General features: G+C 37.1%; 1 pseudogene; it reads right to left on the minus strand.

Annotated features, from left to right (window-relative positions):
• The window catches only part of LOC128172969 (receptor-type tyrosine-protein phosphatase epsilon-like), a 113,635-nt pseudogene that overhangs the window by 47,313 nt on the left and 46,962 nt on the right, over positions 1-19,360 (minus strand).

The following is a 19,360-nucleotide window of genomic DNA, read 5'->3' on the forward strand; positions in this document are numbered from 1 at the left end:
AATCATAGAAGGCTAGTGTAGCTACACATAAATAAAGAATAAGGTTTTAAAGGGACATGATCACGATTTTTATCAAATTTTATTATCTAATTCTATTGTTAACAATGCTTTAGTAATGCATATCCAATAATCAGCCAAAATGTAAGTGTTAGTCGTAGAGTTATGAACAAATAAAGAGATCACAATTCTTTTCCATGTAAACAAACATGTCCTGTTTTTGTTCACTTGGTTCAAAATACCAGTAAAAGTTCTTTTTAAGCGGGTTTTTCTATCAGCTTATTCGTTTTGGGGCATAAATAAACACTTCCTAGCGTTGGTCATATTAATTTTAGTCTAAAACTTGAGCTTACTTTTCATCATTCAAAATGTAAACAAAAACATGACCTGTGCTTTGTTTACATAACAAAGAATTGAAGATATGTAACTTGCTTTTAACTCAATAACTGACACTCAAATGTTGGTTGACTATTAGAAATACCTTACTGAAGCATTGTAATCATTAAAAACTGCAAAATAGATTTTGCCCCAAAATCCTTGCCATGCCCTTTAAAGATTTTAAAAATAATGAAGTTCAAAAGACTGTGTTTGAAGCAAAATAGGAGTGTTTTTTCGACTGGGAAACATGGAACGCATGATTGCTCATGTGTCAATTTTAACTTTGTTGTGTATAATTACATGTATATGAACAAAAACATATATTAAAATCGTGTTTCGGCAGACCTGCGCTCTTTATTTTCAAAAGCAAAATATTAAGTGAAAAAATGACGATATTTTAATTTGTTCGCATTATCGCGGGATTACCCAATTTATGTGACGTCATAGAAGAATAAAATCGGTATGCTGTTTATCAATAATTATCTTGAAAAAATTGATCTTGTCTCGCATTTCAGGTCATCGACTATCTGAAGAAAAAAGTGAAATAACAACAAAACTCTGCAAAACTCTGACCGATCTAAACTTTTTCAATATAGTACCGCCGAATATTTCCTAGTTGAAAACAAAATAAACGAAGAAAATCCGATTTTCCGCTATTTTGCTATATTTAGCCTTGATAATAGTACGTAAGGTCCATTTTTATTCATATTAAAGATACTAATTCTGTTTATACAAATTTTACTCATGACTTTGAGTAAAATTCGAATTAGACAACATTGAACAATGATTAACATCTTTAGGCACGCGATGGGAAAACAAACAAAAATCAAAACACCCGGATTGTTTTGCTTTTAAATAAGACTGCGTAATTTGAGAGAAATATTGAGTATTAAATTATAATTATTGCAAAGAATTAAAAATGAATCATTTTAAAACAAGAAAATTAATATTGTTTCCAAGAAGGACTCGCATATCTATTCGTAAATTTTAATAAATTAATAGCACAAACAACGTCATTCTGCATACCCATTATAAATCTTGTTTTAAATGTTTTCAATAAGAATATTGATTATATGTCCTTGATAATGATGAACATAGTTTACAGTTGTTGATTTGAAATATAATCAGCAGTTAAAAGTGAAATACGTTTGTCATTCATGATAAACTAACTCGTCTTTTTTTTTTGATAGGACAACACTCGTGGGAACTATAAAATAACCATTAGGGAAAACACATTTTTCATTGGTCTTTTGTTTACAAACTCTGTTTTGGTTTTTTTTTATTTGTTAGTTCTTGTTTAATCAATTATTGCTTCATATGTCTACCTCTTAAATCAATACAACATAACTAACGTGTTGACACATGATGTCATGCGATACATTTATAATCAAACAGAGGCATTTATCTACTGGCAGGGAAAAAAAAAAATATTCAAATTGCATTTCTTTAACGCGATCGAAAAAAGGGTTTCAATTTCAAACTTACGTGTAACTGTTGTCAGTTAACAAAAACATGTTTTCTCATCGCCATTCATAAATGACCCACATAATTACGTCGATAGCTATTAGTAAAAAAATATATTACTTAGACTGTGACATACCAGAATATTTGCCCCGAGGTGAGGGGAAAAATCTTGAGATGTATGCCAGTGATATATAATAAAATAAAAGTTTCGGGAGGCAATTTAACCATTTCCTGTACAAATTACTGTGTCCGGGAGGGCAATGTAACTGTTTTGGCATGATTAAGCGGTTTTCAGGGCTTAGTTATAAAGTTATCTCATTTAAAATCTTATACAAAAATGTTATTTATGAAATTGTAATAGTGGTTTTTTCCGCCTTTTTTGCCTTAACACATTTCAAAACTTTTTCTAAAAATATATCTTTTTAAATAGCTTTACCTGTAGTACAATTATTGCCCATCCAACCTGCAGTACAAGTACAGGATCCATCCGCATGTCGACATGTCTCAGGTTTACAGTGAGGTGAACATTTCCTTGAACAGTTTGCACCGAAATATCCTTCAGCACAAGCTGGGGGATAAAAATACACACAATATATCATAACCAAAAAAGCGTGCAAAACTTACTATGTGGTTAAGAACGAGGACAACTTTCAATCATTTTTTTCTCTTATCTTGAAATCATTGTAGCATTGTTTGTTTTGTGTTGTTGTTTTTTATTGGGGGGTGTTGGGGTTTTTTTTTCAACCGTTACTGTGTCAAAGGACACTGTTTTGTCTTTTAATTAACAATCATTACTTGCCAAGAAAAATGTACATAGACTCAATTTCCCAAGTTAAATTTACATAGACTCAATTCTTCGCACTATTGTATACAAAATTTTAAATATTATTTACACATAAAATAGTTTTTATTAAACTTTTTTTCACATATTCACGCAGTTGTATCTGATATCTAAAAGATTCCTAGAATGACATATTATACGCAAAAACAGCAGCAATCTAATTATGTCAACAAGGTGACCGTAGCTGATCTGCCAAAACATTACCTTTGACCTCAGTCAGGACAACCCTTTAATAGCTACCTATATGTTACCAAAAAAAAATTCTTACCGTCAGTACACAGTGCTCCAGTGTACCCGTCCTGACATCCACTTGGACACACTCCACTGACATGGTCACAGGGTTCTTTGTTTATACAGTGTCCGCTACAACGTCCTGTACAATTCATTCCATAATGTTGTGATGGACACTCTATGTAAAGAAAAACTATTCGGTATGCCACAAGTAGTATACTAACTAAAACCATTCAACGTATCCATTGTGTAGTAAGTTAGTAATACAATTTAAATTTTACTCGAAAAGAAATAAATATATTCATATCATATAAACATTCATCAGTAATTTTACCTTTGCTACAATCAGTGTTAGTATATCCAGGTTTACATCCCCTGTCACAGTGCCCATTCTGTTTGATACATGGAGAGTCGTTCAGACAGTGACCACTACAGTTGTGGAGACAGTCATATCCATAGGTCCCGTCATCACACTCTGTATTTAATAATGATACAGCTTATGATATCAAAAGATATTATGTTTTAACCCCAAACAAAAATAAATCAAGTGCGTTTTAAGAGCAGGGCTCTTTCATTTCTTCTTTTTTTAATATTTCATGCAATGCCTTTAAAAATCGTTTCACGTGGTGAGCAGGAAGGATAATCAGAAAGTGTGGTCAATGCGCAAATCAAATCAACGTAGATTTTACGAAATTTGTCAGAGAAGACGGATTACTGCAACCCAGACCCTTTGCCAAATAAAAATGATAGATTCTTAGCAACGCTTCGCTACTGCACCAGGGTATTAAAAAACATGTAAAAATTCATTTGAGCAGTTCAATTATGAAATGATATAAAATAGATATCGCATGTACTACCTTTATCACACAGTGCTCCTGTCCATCCTTTATCGCAACCTCCGTCACAATGACCTGTCACGTGATTACAAGTAACGTTGTCTCTACAATGTCCTGGACATTGTTGAAGACACTTTAAACCGTACATTCCTTCTATACATTCTAATAATATAAACGTAAAGCATGAGTGAATTATATAAAATTATATTCATTGACTTAAAACAACATTATTAAAAGAAAATCAAATTTAACCTTATCTTAAAGATTGCACCTGCCTTTATCACAGAATGTATCCCTCCATCCTGGTTTACAGCCAAAACAACTTCCATTTTCAATGTTGCACAAATTGTTTTCACAGTTAATCGGACAGAATTTGTTACAGTTCATGCCATATACACCGGTTCTGTTACATCCTTAATCAAAACAAGAGGCCAATTGGCCTTAACGGTCACTGGAGTAGAAAAATTATAAATTTGTAATGACGACCACATTTCAAAAAGAACTGTGAAACCTATAATTTTGGTGAAAAACTAAAAGATCTGGTCTACAAAATCATGAATTCAGTTTTCCTTTCAGGTGTGTGGGAGTAAAGAAGATAATTTTTTAACGTTATAAGCATTAACATCTATACATCCATTTTGGCCCTGCCCCAGAGTCAAAACCTATACCCCAGGAGACATGAAAATTAAAATTTCAGTAGAGGATTTCCTGGTAAACATAATTGATAATCGGTTTTATTAAAACAGATGTGTGAGAATAAAGAAGAAGATTTTTAAAACATTATATGCATTAACACTATATTGCCATATTGCCCTCTCCCCCTCATGTCCTGAACCCCTGACCCAGGGGCCATGAATTTCACAATTTCAGTAAAGGAGATCGTGGATATTATAACCATGTTATTCAGTTTTTTGCCCACATGTGTGGGAGAAGAGAAGAAGGTTTTTTAAGATTTAAAACATGTTTTACTATATAGCCATATTGGCCCCACCCTAGAGCCTAAACACCTGACCAAGGGGTCATGAATTTCACAATTTAGGTAGAGGGCCTCATAGACATCATAACCATGCATTTAGTTGTTAACAAATATATATGGGAGTAGAGAAGAAGATTTTCTCAGATTTAATTCATTTTTACTTTTTGGCCATATTGGCCCCACCCTAGAGCCTGAACCCCTGTCCCAGGGGCCATGAATTTCACAATTAAATTAGAGGGCTTCATGGACATCATAACCATGCATTTAGTTTTTAACAAATACAGATGGAAGTAGAGAAGAAGATTTTCTAAGATTTAATACACTTTTACTATATGGCCATATTGGCACCACCCTAGAGACTGAACCCCTGACCCAGGGGTCATGAATTTCACAATTTTGATAGAGGCCCTCATGGACATCATAATCATGCATTTAGTTTTTAACAAATATATATGGAAGTAGAAAAGAAGATTTTCAAAGATTTAATACATTTTTACTATATGGCAATATTGGCCCCACCCTAGAGCCTGAACCCCTGACCCAGGGGTCCTGAATTTCACAATTTAGGTTATGGGCTTCAAGGACATCATTATCCTGCATTTAGTTTTTAACAAATATATATGGAAGTAGAGAAGAAGATTTTCTAAGATTTAATACATTTTTACTATATGGCCATATTGGCCCCACCCTAGAGCCTGAACCCCTGACCCAGGGGCCATAAATTTCACAATTTTGGTAGAGGGCCTCATGGACATCATTATCATGCAACCAGTTTTTTCTTCACATGTGTGGGAGTAGAGAAGAAGATTTTAGAAAATTTGGCTTTTTTTGCATTTTTGGCCCCGCCCGTGGCACCCCAGGGGTGGTGGAGCCATAAATTTCACAAATTAAGTTTTTCTTACCATAGAGATGCCTCACACCAAAAATGGTAACCATTGGCCTTGTAGTTTTTAAAGAAGTAATTAAAAATGTAAAATTGTAAACGCACGGCGCACGACGACGGACGAAGACCGATTGCAAGAGGTCACCTGAGTGACCTAAAAAAAATTAGTTAGACATTTTGTTATCTTTATAAATTGACCAATTTATAGGTATATAGATAGATAGATAGATAGATAGATTAATAAATAGATAGATAGTTAGATTTTTTCCTTACAGTGACCATTTAAAAACAAAAGTATATACTATTATATTTTAGGATGTTTTTTTCACTACAAGTTTAAACACATTCATACTAGTATCTATGTTACCTATTCATAAACATCGGAATTTAAAAGATCCCAATGTCATTCTGCCTTTGCAGTGATTAGTGAAATTAAGTAGTGACGGCATCAAACAGTAAAAAAAATTGTTAAAAAAATTGTTTTAAAAAAAAGGACAAAAAGAAGAAACAACAAATGTTATACATATACCTAGAACCACAACTTCACATAGCTCATTAACAACACTTGTCTGATAATCCATAGGATAAGTGATCCCATCTTTTCGTTCGTTGTAAAATATGACGTATCGTCCGTGTTGTATACAGGTGGTTGTAAATTTCAGGGGCGGTAACTGCGGTCCGTCCTTGTAACACAGAGTAGAACCCTGTATGTCACCAGTAGTTGATACGTAAAGCCAGAATCCAGCGAAACGCCCACGCTGTCGGTATTCTGCAAAATATATACTAGGAACATGATTTTGATAGATATTGTGCCTTTTAAAAACTGCATCAAGATTTCATTTTCCCAAAGATATTAAATTTTTAAAAAAATTGCATTTTAAAAATTATCAAACATCAACTGTCAAATGCACATTCTGGCATCTGCACAAACCCACTTAAATTGTAGAAAATGTAACATAAATTTAGAATTCACGTTGATAAAATATAGGTTGTAGCGAAAATCAATTAATATATACTTACACACATGATTTGTATCTGTACTTAAAAGTTACATACCATGCCCATCATACGTTTTAAACAATATGGATATACTGTAGATATTGTAAACACTACCGAGATCCACCTTCCACCACACCGTCTCGTGCGGAGAATTTAACCCTATGGCATATTGTCGTGTGCATGTTGCAGTGTTTTCATCAACGGCATTACTAGCGCCCGAGGACGGACTTGCGTATGTGAGTGACTGGGTGGCGAGTTTATTGTAAGATAGATTATCTGTAAAGTTAATGAAATTGTATCCATGGAAGATGAATCTTATCTTAAAATGTATCTCTCAATTTGATTAAAGAACTAAGTATTCGTGTTTTTTTTCTTTGATGACAGAAGCACCTTCCTAAGACAATATAATTTAACACTGTACTTAAATGAGTTGCGCCCTAATAATTATTTATCTAAACATTACTTCTTAGAGAATATAAATAAAAACGCAAAAAATGTGCTAAGAGAGAAGATATTAATCAATTATTTATATTTACTCTAAATCAATATGAAACGACTCAGAAACCATTTGTGTAAAAAAACGACCCCCCCCCTCTAAAAAAAAACAAAATCAAAAAACAAAAACACCAAAACTACGAAAACAAAACTGCAGATAATGTCTAAAACAATAGAACAAATTATGTACATACCATATGTCGAAATGATCGACAGATCTGCGAGTAAGAGAAGTATTTTGGTATAGTACATCCCGATTTTCATGTCAGTCTGATAACTTCCACACACTGGGCTTAAAAATCACCAGTAAGTTTTACCAAAAGCTCTATCTTTTTTGTAGATGTTTCCTATAAAGAAAATTTTTAGGGATGGTAGAGATTCTTTAGATGCCGTGTCTCTCGCATATCCAAACGCCCGCCGTCACTTCCGGTCATCACAAGAAGAAAACAACATTTTTTGTGATTTTTTATGTTTTTATTCGATAGAGACATTTTCATAATTTCAGAATGTGAAATTAGTTTTTAAAATTGATCCACGCATTCTGGAGATCTTGGCTTCAAGAATTGATAATGTTGAATAGCAATAAAAATATTTTTAAAAAAGTTGTAGGCGTGTGCCAAGGCGACCCGGGTTCAGTTTTTGAGTGCCGAATTTTTTTTCATCCCTAATTGTGTTAAGATTAATGATTTTATATTCAAATGATGGATTTTACTTATTTTTCAATTTTATTTCATCCGAAATCACAATAATAGCGACTGTTTGGGTATAATTTAGGTATAATTATGTTTTTCATACTAATTGTTAGACCATATTTAATCCCCTAATTGTCTAATAAGTTTTCTAATTTTTCCAATTACGACAAAGAGCACACGGCGGATGTGTCCGGCCAGCAGAGATTACTCTTCCTAGGCACCTGATCCTACCTCTATCTTTTTAGAGGTCCGTGTTGCTCTATTTTGAATATGTATTTCGTTTTATAGATTTTTGAGATGGTTAACATTTTCTTATTATCATTTTCTATGTCTATTGAAATTCTTTTAGAGGGATAAATGGAATTAGATGAAGAGTTCAGAAATAATTGAAAAGAACATCTACCCATATTGTCATATTTATGGTGCACTCAAATAGAAGACCACTCGTTTTTCGCAACGAGTGTCTAGTTGTTGTTTTTTTTATTTTTTGATATCACGCTGAACTTTCGATGACAATATAGTTGCAACAAAATGAGGTGCTAATAGGGATGCACAATCAAATAAGTATCGTTATTATTCTGGATTTACCCCCTGAGACCAATGTTTTAACCTCGAATCAAGTACTGTAGTGAACTATGCTTAAGCTTTTAAATTACTGTTTCCCAGAAAAATTTCAACCAATCAATCAAGGCTACGACCAATGGATACTGACCACAAAGAGAGATAGTACTTCGGAGATTATAACATTTTACTGAGTTTCAGAATTCATTTTAAATCTATCAAAAAATCAAATTTTTCTTGTCTGTCCACAAACAAAATATTTCTCTAACCGCCTCCAATATCATATCCCTGTGGGTTTTTCTTTTCTTTCCCATTTTATATTTAATTTTTCAGCAATTAAGGAATTGAAGCGAAGTTATGATCTAAATCGAAAATATCCCTTCGGTTCCCTGTGATAGAATTGTGCTGACTAACGTCCGGTTTCATGTACTCATCCCATTCGATCCTCAGCTGGTCACGTGATACCCGAAGGAGAAAAACAGAAGAATCGGAGAGTCTGTGTTCGACGGCCGAGACATCAACACATCGAATCCAAGGAAGAAATTAAGGTTGGTAACCTGTCTATGGTCTTACGTGCCTGTAATAGGCTTTCGAGACTATAGGAGTAAATTTGGATTAATAAATATACAGATTGGCTTGTTAGTACGCTACAGTCCCGGAACAGCGCATGCGCTCCTGTCTCCGAGCAGCGCATAAGCAATAGTAATTCGAAGTGCGTGCGCCACAGAGAGCCGGGGGATATTATATGTACATATTTCAAATTAAAATCTGTGATTGAGGAAATAGATTATTTAATTCACTCTTTGACTTGCTCAGGCAGAGCAGCCGAATCCAATATCGAACTCAGAAACATAAATTTGGTGGCAGCGAGCGATGGGATTCGGCAAATAAAAGTAATAATCACAATTAAAATTAGTTGTTAAAATAGAGTACTGTTTGTTTGTTTCTTTTTTAATTCTTAAATGATGAGCGCAATGGATGAAATGCTGGATGAGGAAATCTCTTTCCTTGAACAGAGTTGTGAGCGATTGCGCCTTGAAATAGAAAAGCAGTCGACACAAGCAGTGAGAAATAGATCGATGGGCGATTCTGGCATTGCTACTATACCCAAGAAAGTTGTAGTTCGGGAATCCTTACCTGAAGGAATTGCGGACGATCAAGTGGTGAGCGTGAATTTAAGGCAAACGGAAACTCTCAGGCGGAGGGTAGTTACATTGACGGTGTTAACTTTAGAAAAACGGCACAACGAAGTCTACTTCTGCTCATAATGCACATAATGAAAGTGCGCAACAGTATCGAGCGGATGCGCCGGTAGGCGTGACTGATAGGCTATCAAACGCATCAAATGCGCATCTACAAACGACTTGTGCGCCGCAAGAAAACCATGTGCATGTGCAACTCTATTTACCACTGCAAGTGCATTCGCTGATACCAGTGCCAACGCAAGCGCAACAACAATTAACTACAGGTGAATTGAGTACAGTTACAGATTATGTGGGCCAGAGACGAAATAACGACTTTGCGCTAAGGAATTTTAACAGTCGTCCGCCTACGCAAATGCCAATCACCACCGACAGGAATGCAAAAAAATGCAATATAAAACCTGCGACTTTTGACGGTAGTCATTCTTGGATTGATTTCAAGTCTCATTTTGACGCTTGTGCGGCCATTAATAACTGGTCTGATAGAGAGAAAGGACTCTATTTAGCCGTATCATTGCGAGGTGCTGCGCAAGAGGTGCTTGGAAATGTCTCCTTAGAGACGGGGCAACAGTATGATCTGTTGGTTGAAGCACTGGAGGAGCGATTTGCGCCGCCGAATCAAACTGAGCTTTCCCGTGCGCAATTGAAAGAGAGTACGGAAACACTGACAGAACTATGTCAAGCAATTAGGAGACTTACTTGTCTGGCTTATCCTTCAGTACTAATGGAAGTAAGAGAAACGCATGGAAAAGAGGCCTTTATAGATGCGCTGGTAGATTCCGACATGCGATTGCGCATAGAGCAAAGTAGACCTGGAAATTTAAATGAAGCAATACGCTTAGCAGTTGAGTTGGACGCATATTACAAGACTGAAAGGAGAAGCCACTTGCACATTGTGAACTTCACAAAACCCACTAGTGAGAATGAACCGCAGTCCAAAGATTTATTTGATATGATGCAGACACTTCAGGATAAGATAGAGTCGTTAGAGAAGCGCATTGAGGAGAAGGGTAGAAGTCAAAGCTTTCCTGAGAAAAACAGACTTCGCAGCAATGTTAAGGCGTCCCGATGCTAAAATACGGCTGGAAAACGATATTATTTGAATCATCGAAAAAATACTTTGACCGGGAGTATATCTTAAAATCTATGTTACATTTATTGACACCGATGTTAAACATTATATTTGATGAATTTTGTGACGTCATATGTTCTTTGTAATCACGTGACGGGCGAATCCTACTATTGCAAATGATCTTTTTAAATCGCATCGGCGCAGGTGATTAAGGACATTAAATCATACATATTTTTAAGAAAATTTCTCTGTTAAGTCATATACTTTGAAGTTCATGCTCGGGAAAGAAATAGATATTTCGTTTATGGAAGATATTGTTGAAACATTCCAGAAAATCATCAAAATAATGCACATTTTTACTAATCAAAAGCGATTTACAAAAAAATTGGGGTTAATCCGTAGGTTTCCGTAGCACGATTCACATTGGTACTTATATTCTCTACCAATTTTACGTAAAATATTCTAAAATTGTGTTGATCTTTCACCTGCGCCAATCTGGTTTTACATGCATCAAAATTTCTTCATTCAGTTGTTTACACGTAGCAGGGAGAGTCTCCAAACCACTAGTTTATAAATAGTCTTTAACCTAACATGAAGCTTTACAACTGCCGATTATTTGATACTGGATTTTAAAATGAATGAATTCTGTACGTCCAGCATTAGCGGCAGCATCTGTGTAAAGGGAACATGCGGATTTATAGTGGTTTGATGTAATTCACTTTTAACGTTGAGATACATTCCCTGAGAACTATCGACAGGAATGCAGATCGTGACGTCAAAGTTAATTATGACGTCATATCGTATGAAGTACAGACAAGTGACTTTCTACACATCGCTGTAAAATCCATCGGGAAGCCTTAACATGCCCGCGTTGTTAATACACAAAGAAGCAGGAAAGTGAAGTGTTACAAATGCTCAGAAGAGGGACACATCCGTAGAAATTCTCCCAAATTGAAAAGAGAGCGCGACAATAGTACTCGACGCAGTAAGCAGCCTAAAGAGGAGAATGCGCGTCGAATCTGCGGTAAGCAGAGGCGAAAAAATCGTAAGAGTTCTAAAGGAAATGTAGCGGCAAGCAACCTATGTGAGAATATCTGACAAACTACCAGACAAGCCCGTGTTAGAGGAGAGTAGACAAGGTATAACGAGTGCCAGTGGCTCAAGACTTTGTCAGTATGGAAAAGCCGATTTCGTTATAAAGATAGGAAGGTCAAGGGAAACGGTGAAACTAATGGTAGCGGATATTAGTGTAGACGGGATACTGGGTCTTGATTTTCTTAGAACATGCAAAGGAGATATAAACTTTGAACGAAGTTCGCTAAAATTGAATAATGAAGAGTGTCGCTTCTCATGGGAAGGTACATTAAGGTGCTATAGGGTAACGGCGGATAAGGATGTGTGCCTGCCACCGAGAAGTGAAGTCGTAATTCAGGCTAAGGTACCGGGAGAAAATACATTTGGTTCCGCAAACTATTTGGTAGAGGCCGAGCCCCAGTTTCTTGAGAGTGGACGCGCATTGGTTGGCCGAGCTTTGGTAAAGGGACATAATATTATGCCAGTTTGTCTCATGAATATCACTGAGAGCGTTCAGCAAATTCATGGTGGTACTTTGATTGCAAAAATGACTGCAGTGGAAGAACAAATTGCTTCCGCCGGTGAGGCTGAAAATAGTCCGAAGGGATTACGCAGTGATTTGCGGGAGTTGTTTGACAGGTGCAAACTTAATCTGTCTCCTGCGCAGTTTTCAAAGGTAGAACTATTTTTGCACGAAAAAGAGGATTTGTTCGCAACATCGAACTATGATTTAGGGCGGACACATTTGTGAAACACAAGAAAAATACTGAACTAGGAACTCGTCCTATCAAACAGGCGCCTCGACGAATCCCTCTACATTTATCTCAAGAGATTGATAAGCAAGTCAATGAAATGGTTGATAAAGGGGTAATTGAAACATCTATTAGCCCGTGGGCATCACCTTGTTGTCCTAGTTCGTAAGAAAGATGGGACAATGCGCTTCTGCGTTGACTAGCGTCGATTAAACGAAGTTACAGTGAAAGATGCATATCCACTTCCAAAGATAGAGGAAGCGTTTGACCATCTTTCGGGGCATGCTATGTTTACTACAATAGATCTCAGCAGTGGGTACTGGCAGGTCGGCATGGAAAAAGCAGACAAGGAGAAGACTGCCTTTGTTACGCGCAAAGGGTTATATCAGTTTAGGGGTTATGCCCTTTGGTTTGTGTTGCGCACCTGCCACCCTCGAACGTCTCATGGAGACAGTGCTTGCAGGCCTTCAATGGGACAAGTGCTTAGTATATCTGGACGATATAATTGTTGTCGGGAAATCGTTTGAAGACATGCTAGAAAATCTCGGAGAGGTGTTCAAGCGTTTGCAACAGGCGGGTCTCAAACTAAAGGCTAAAAAGTGCAACCTTTATGCAAAGAAGGTTTCGTACCTTGGGCATAAAATATCTCACGATGGTATTGCTACTGATCCGGAAAAGGTAAAAGCAGTTGCTAATTGGCCGATACCAAGTAATGTCTCAGAAATTCGTTGGCCTTTGCAGCTACTGCAGGCGCTTCATACGAGACGTTGCTTCTATAGCCAAGCCCCTGCATCGACTCACTGAGAAGGGAATGAAGTTTCAATGGATGAAAGAGACCCAAGAAACTTTTGAGGTGCTGCGTGATCGATTGGTCAGTGCGCCAATTTTAGCATTACCTGATGTAACAAAACAATTTATACTGGATACGGATGCTAGTGGAACGGCAATCGGTGCTCTGCTTTCGCAGATGGGTATATCCCTCTAACTATTTTAAGAATCGGTAGGACAACAAAGTAGTGCCTTTAAGCAAAATAGTCCCTATACTTGCAGAGTGTATATACATTTATTGGGACATTTTAAATCAGAATGCTTGACACATGTCAGAAAAGAGGATTTGCAATTTTTAAAACAAGTGTCAAAATTGAATTATCATTTGAAGAAAAGAATTGAAATTGTTTAATGTACACCCTTTCCAAAACTGAGAAATTCCCTACTTTTACTTTAATTTTCAGAGTTTTTCAATACAGACGCATTTTGCCGGAAAACGAATCTGACTTCAAACCACGAAATTTTAACAGGAAAGAGACAATTTGATGAGCTTTCATTCAAGGGGTCCCTCGTTGCTGAACGAAAATTAGGGCAGGAGCTATGAACCATAACCTTAACATTACCGCCTATGGAAAATGCATTAGTGGACTATACCCAGATAATTGATAATAAAGAACGCGTGATTGCATATGCAAGCCGAACCGTGTCTTAAGCTGAAAAGCGATATTGCGTTACCAGGAGAGAATTATTTGCGGTTGTTCACTTCATCATGCATTTTCGACACTACCTTTATGGATGTCATTTTCTTATCAGGACAGACCACGGATCACTGAGATGGCTGTTACGATTTAAGGATCCGAAAGGTCTAATGGCGAAGTGGCTGGACGTGATCAGTACGTACGACTTTGAGATTGAGCACCGCCCTGGCCGAAAGCATAGTTACGCAGATGCACTCAGTAGAATACCATGTCCCCAGTGTGGTTTCGAACCTGAAACAGTGCAAAAGGTTCGATCTATGTGCGCAGATGCAGACTCGAGCGAAAAAGATGACCTTACTTTGAAAGAAGCACAGAGTGAAAGCAAGGACATTCAGTTGGTTCGTTCTTGGGTTGAAAGTGGGAAAAGACCTTGTAACTCTAAGATAACGCGGCAAGGGTTTTTGGTGAAATCACCCAGGAATCAATTTGATCGCCTGTGCATGAAAGTAGGGCTTTTAATGCAAAAATGGATACTGCTACCCTTAAGCAAGAAAACATTCCAGGCTATTATACCCAATGAAGAGCGTCAGAGAGTACTTAAGATGTGACATGACAGCCATACATCAGGACACTTAGGTGTTACGAAGACTCTGGCCAAAATAAGGCAAAAGTATTACTGGCCTGGGCTTCAGAAAGATGTACATCAGTATATTTCCGGTTGTGAAAAATGCACCATGCGCAAGAATCCAAATCAAAAGCAAAGAGCTCCTATGCAAATTGCTGGTTCCGGTACTCCAATGGAAACAATTCATTGCAACGGATATATTGTGCGAATTGCCAGAGACGGACAAAGGAAATCGCCATATACGTGTAGTGTCCGATTATTTTACAAAGTGGACAGAGGCTTTCGCTCTACAAAGTATGGATGCTGAAACCGTAACAAGCACAATCATGGAACAAGTTATAGCCATTTTTGGCGTACCATCAGTTCTGCATTCTGATTAAGGGCGCCAATACGAGAGCAAGCTGTTTTCTGAAATGTGCCGGTTATTGGGTATTAGAAAAACACGTACCACCACTTATCACCCGAAATCAGATGGTATAGTGGAACGATTTAACTATAGTGGAACGATTTAACCGTACACTGCTCTCGATGCTCAGTACCAATGTTCAAGAAAACCAGCGTGACTGGGATGTGTATCTCCCTTTTTTTATTAATGGCTTACAGGTCCACAGCGCACGAGACAACTAACTTCTCCCCAAACATGTTGATGTTGGGTAGAGAGGCGACTACTCCGTTAGACCTGATGTACGAGATGCCATCTGATATAAAAGACATTCCAACTAATAAGTGGGTATGGATTTTGCGTGAACGCCTGGAAACCGCGCATAAAATTGTTAGAGAACATACGGAAAAAGAGATGCTACGCCAGAAGTAATAGCCTGATGCAAAGGTAGCATGATCAGTATTTGAACCCGTGAAAAGGTCTATATTTATTTTCTGGTTAGAAAAAGCGGCTGTTCGCCAAAACTGACATCATTTTGGAAAGGTCCTTTCTTCATAGAGAAAAAGTTGTCTGATTTTCTTTACATAGTAGCATGCGGATTTCGAGGCAAGAGTGTTGTTATTCATTGCGATCGCATGCGAAAGTGTAAATCTCAGATATTGACAGGTAAAGAACAAGAACTGTCAGTAGAGAGTAATGAAATAGAGTGTGAGGCTGACAACTTGCATGCTATTGATGGCAATGCGCATTTGTGTGATGATGATTTAGAAAGCGCGAGCGCAGACCTTAAAAGTAGACCCCTGCGCCAGAAACGCGCACCTGCTTGGTATGATTTTGTGGTAGAATACAAAATATAGTTCAGTTATAATATCTGTATTGTTTAAATTGTGTAAATAGTGAGCAGAGAGAATTCAATGTTTTGATTTGTTATTTTATTTTGTAGGACATGGTAAACACTAAGACCACTGCTAGGAAAGAGACACACCGATGTCCTATGTGCAATGAGCGTTTTATGGAAGAGAATTCCTGGGAAAAACATGTTACAAAGTGTGGAAGGAAGCGTCGCCAGAAAAGATTTGAGTGTACGCAGTGTGATTATGCCACCAACAAGAATAGTGATATGCAGAGACACGAGAGAACACTGCACGCTGGTAGTTCTGGAACCGTACAAGCGGAAAGCAAGTCTGATCATGAGTGGGAATCATTATATCCTGGGAGTCTCTCTGACGTGGTAGGTGAATCTGACATCCTGCGCACAATCCCTGTTACCCCAGAAGTGACGAAGAGGAAACCCACGAGACCACTTCCAGTTTATGTTCCTAGAGCAAAGGCCATAGTGAGTCCTGATGCCGTTGTTCCAACTGCCCCAGTCCTTTTGCGACTCCGATGATAACTCCACCTGAGCGAGCAGCTTAAGACCTCAACATTACTGCTTCTGCATCCAAACCAAGCACCTTAAGGGACGTTGCTGTTCAAGCTGGTATACTTACATTGGACGCATCTACCCAGACCTTGACTTCAACGCTTAGATCGAGTTCAGAAATCGTATTAAGTTGGTGGAGAATCGGTGATAGAAGTCCATGAAGATGAAGAGTGGTTTTAAGATGACTTTTGGTCAATTTCATGCTAGAGAGCAAAGATATTGCACGTCTGTTACTATAAACCTTTACATGTTTGCTTTGATAGGATGTAGTGCATCTGAAAATATATGTTACTGTCTTAGATAAACGGAAAAAAAATGTATAATGTTGTTTAATCTTGTTCCTTTTAATATTGATTTTTGAGAATGTGGGACGCATTTCTCGGAGGTGTGGGTTGTGAAGCGGAGTTATGATCAAAATCGAAAATATCCCTTCGGTTCATTGAGTAGAATTGTGCTGACTAACTTCCGGTTTCATGTACTCATCTCATTCGATCCTCAGCTGGTCACGTGATACCCGAAGGGTATATAAGCTGAGAAAAACATTACAATCGGAGAGTCTGTGTTCGACGGCCGAGACATCAACACATCGAAACCAGGGAAGAAATTAAGGCTGGTAACCTGTCTATGGTCTTACGTGCCTGTAATCGGCTTTCGAGACATTAGGAGTATATTTGGATTAATAAATATACAGATTGGCTTGTTAGTACGCTACAGTCCCGGAACAGCGCGTGCGCTCCTGTCTCCGAGCAGCGCATAATCAATAATAATTCGAAGTGCGTGCGCCACAGAGAGCCGGGGGATATTATATGTACATGTTTCAAATTAAAATCTGTGATTGAGGAAATAGATTATTTAATTCACTCTTTGACTTGCTCAGGCAGAGCAGCCGAATCCCATATCGAACTCAGAAACGTTACAGAATTATGCACCTACTGACATCGGCAAATTTTTGGCGCAACTTCGAGGTTTTGGAATTCTCTGCAAGAAGCCCGTATGTTAATAATAAGGAAAAATGGCGACGCTATGCAAATGAGTGACTAAGGGGGTAGACTTAAGCAGCCACCATCTACACGAAATAAGAAAATAGATCGAAGAGTAATAGTTGATCATAATTATGTCATTGGAAATATGTGTAACGATTGCAACTGTGAAGAAAGATTGAAATTGCCAGATAATGCAAGTAGAAACAGCTGGAAAGTAAGTCGGCGTGTGATTAAGTTTGACTGTATGTTGTCTGGATTGAAATTCTGTCAAAGCTGTTTATTAGGACCTGTTCCATTGACGTACGACTCGGTGGTCGTTAACTTAAAAAAGGCCTGGAAGGATATTTGTATGTTCTGTGCTCTAATACGGATTTTTAGTACATTAACAAGGTCGCCTATGTAAAAAAAAACACATCAGAAAACGCGACATGCCAAGTTTTTCTGTGAATACAAAGCTAGGGACAGGTAAGGCCAAACAAAAAAAATATGTGTGTTTCCGGTAACATGTCCCCCAGAATAAGGGTAGGTAGGTAAACAATTACTTTTTTTTTTTACTTGACTTTTTATTTTAACTTCATATTATATTTAACTCTTTTTTTAGGTAAACTGTATGTGGAAACTCAGGCCTCTCACACCCATTTTTGGTACTGGGGCCAGGACCAATGGATTGGGAAAAATGCGATGTTTTGATAAAAATTGGGAATTTTTTTCTTACTTTATACGTACAGTCCCCTGAACAGAAAACTAGGGTACCGGTAAACTGATATGATTTTTTAAAAATTAATAAATTTTTTAGAATTATTTTTAAAACTGGGAACATGTGCGTATAACAATAAGAAGGAAAAAAGTTAATTCATAGAGTGTGATACAAATTTCTTAATAAAGATGTAAAATTTCCCAAAAGGTTTTTGTGTAATTACTATATATGACAAATGGCAAAGAAATTTTTAAAAAAGTTATCTTAATTGTATTAATGTAAAATTTTATTTATTTTTGTATTTATACCTTTTACAAATAAATGTTTTTGATTGTGTAAGCTGAATGACAATATTTTATAAAATCAGTCTCTGTACTTCTGTGTATTTGGGGTATTAGTCCAAACCTCTGACCCACTTACTTCCGTTTTGTAGAGGATCAGTTTAGACAAACATTTTTATAATAATTTTAACATTTATTGCAGAATTATAAACTATTAACAGCTTATCAACCAACTGTTATATCAGGATTAAAAGTAATAAACATCGTTTTTCAATTAAACTGTCTCTGAGGAAATTCGGGCCAAGTTACCGATCACAAGAAACAGTTAAAAATGCGGTAGTGTTACACGTCTTCACAGTGTTTTTATGACTGCTGAATATACATGATATATATTTAGAATAAATATGGTTTTTTTTTAGTTACATTATTTATTTTAGTCAATCTACAATTGGGAAAAACACACTAAATTTTGGGAAAAAAGATGCCTTTTCCACTTTGGGAATTGGGCCGAATATCGGCCCCAATCAAAGAGAATTGCGAGGTCTGAAACTCTTATAAGCTCTTCTCCTCCCTCAAGAGACAAAGGAAGAAACATGATAGTGAGACCCAACATGTGTGCCCTGTGTGTTACAAAACATTTTATAATAAATGGGAAATGACTCGTCATCTCAATAGAACTCCTTTAATGCCTCGAACGTCGATCCTTTGGCTTTGCTTGCTTCAAAATTATGAATTTCTCCGTATAAATTCCACACAGTCCAGTGCCCAGAGAAGCTATTTATTGCAATACTTTCGGGTGAATGCAGACATTTTTTAACTTAAACCCCATGACAACATGTGATGGATTGGGGTTGCGATACCCGCCATGTTGTCGAGTATCTGTACATGTGAAATCTTTCAAACGCTTTAAAAGACGTTTTTTATTAATTTGTTACAAGCGTCGTTTAAACTGTGCGTGTTTTGAAGACCGTAGTTTTAGAACAAATTATGGTACATAATCCGGATTTGCAATAAAAAGTGCTAGGGTCGGCGCGTAAAATTAGGGTCGGT

The sequence above is a fragment of the Crassostrea angulata genome, chromosome 2 (genome assembly GCF_025612915.1).
Source record: "Crassostrea angulata isolate pt1a10 chromosome 2, ASM2561291v2, whole genome shotgun sequence".
Classification (NCBI taxonomy): Eukaryota; Metazoa; Mollusca; class Bivalvia; order Ostreida; family Ostreidae; genus Magallana; species Magallana angulata.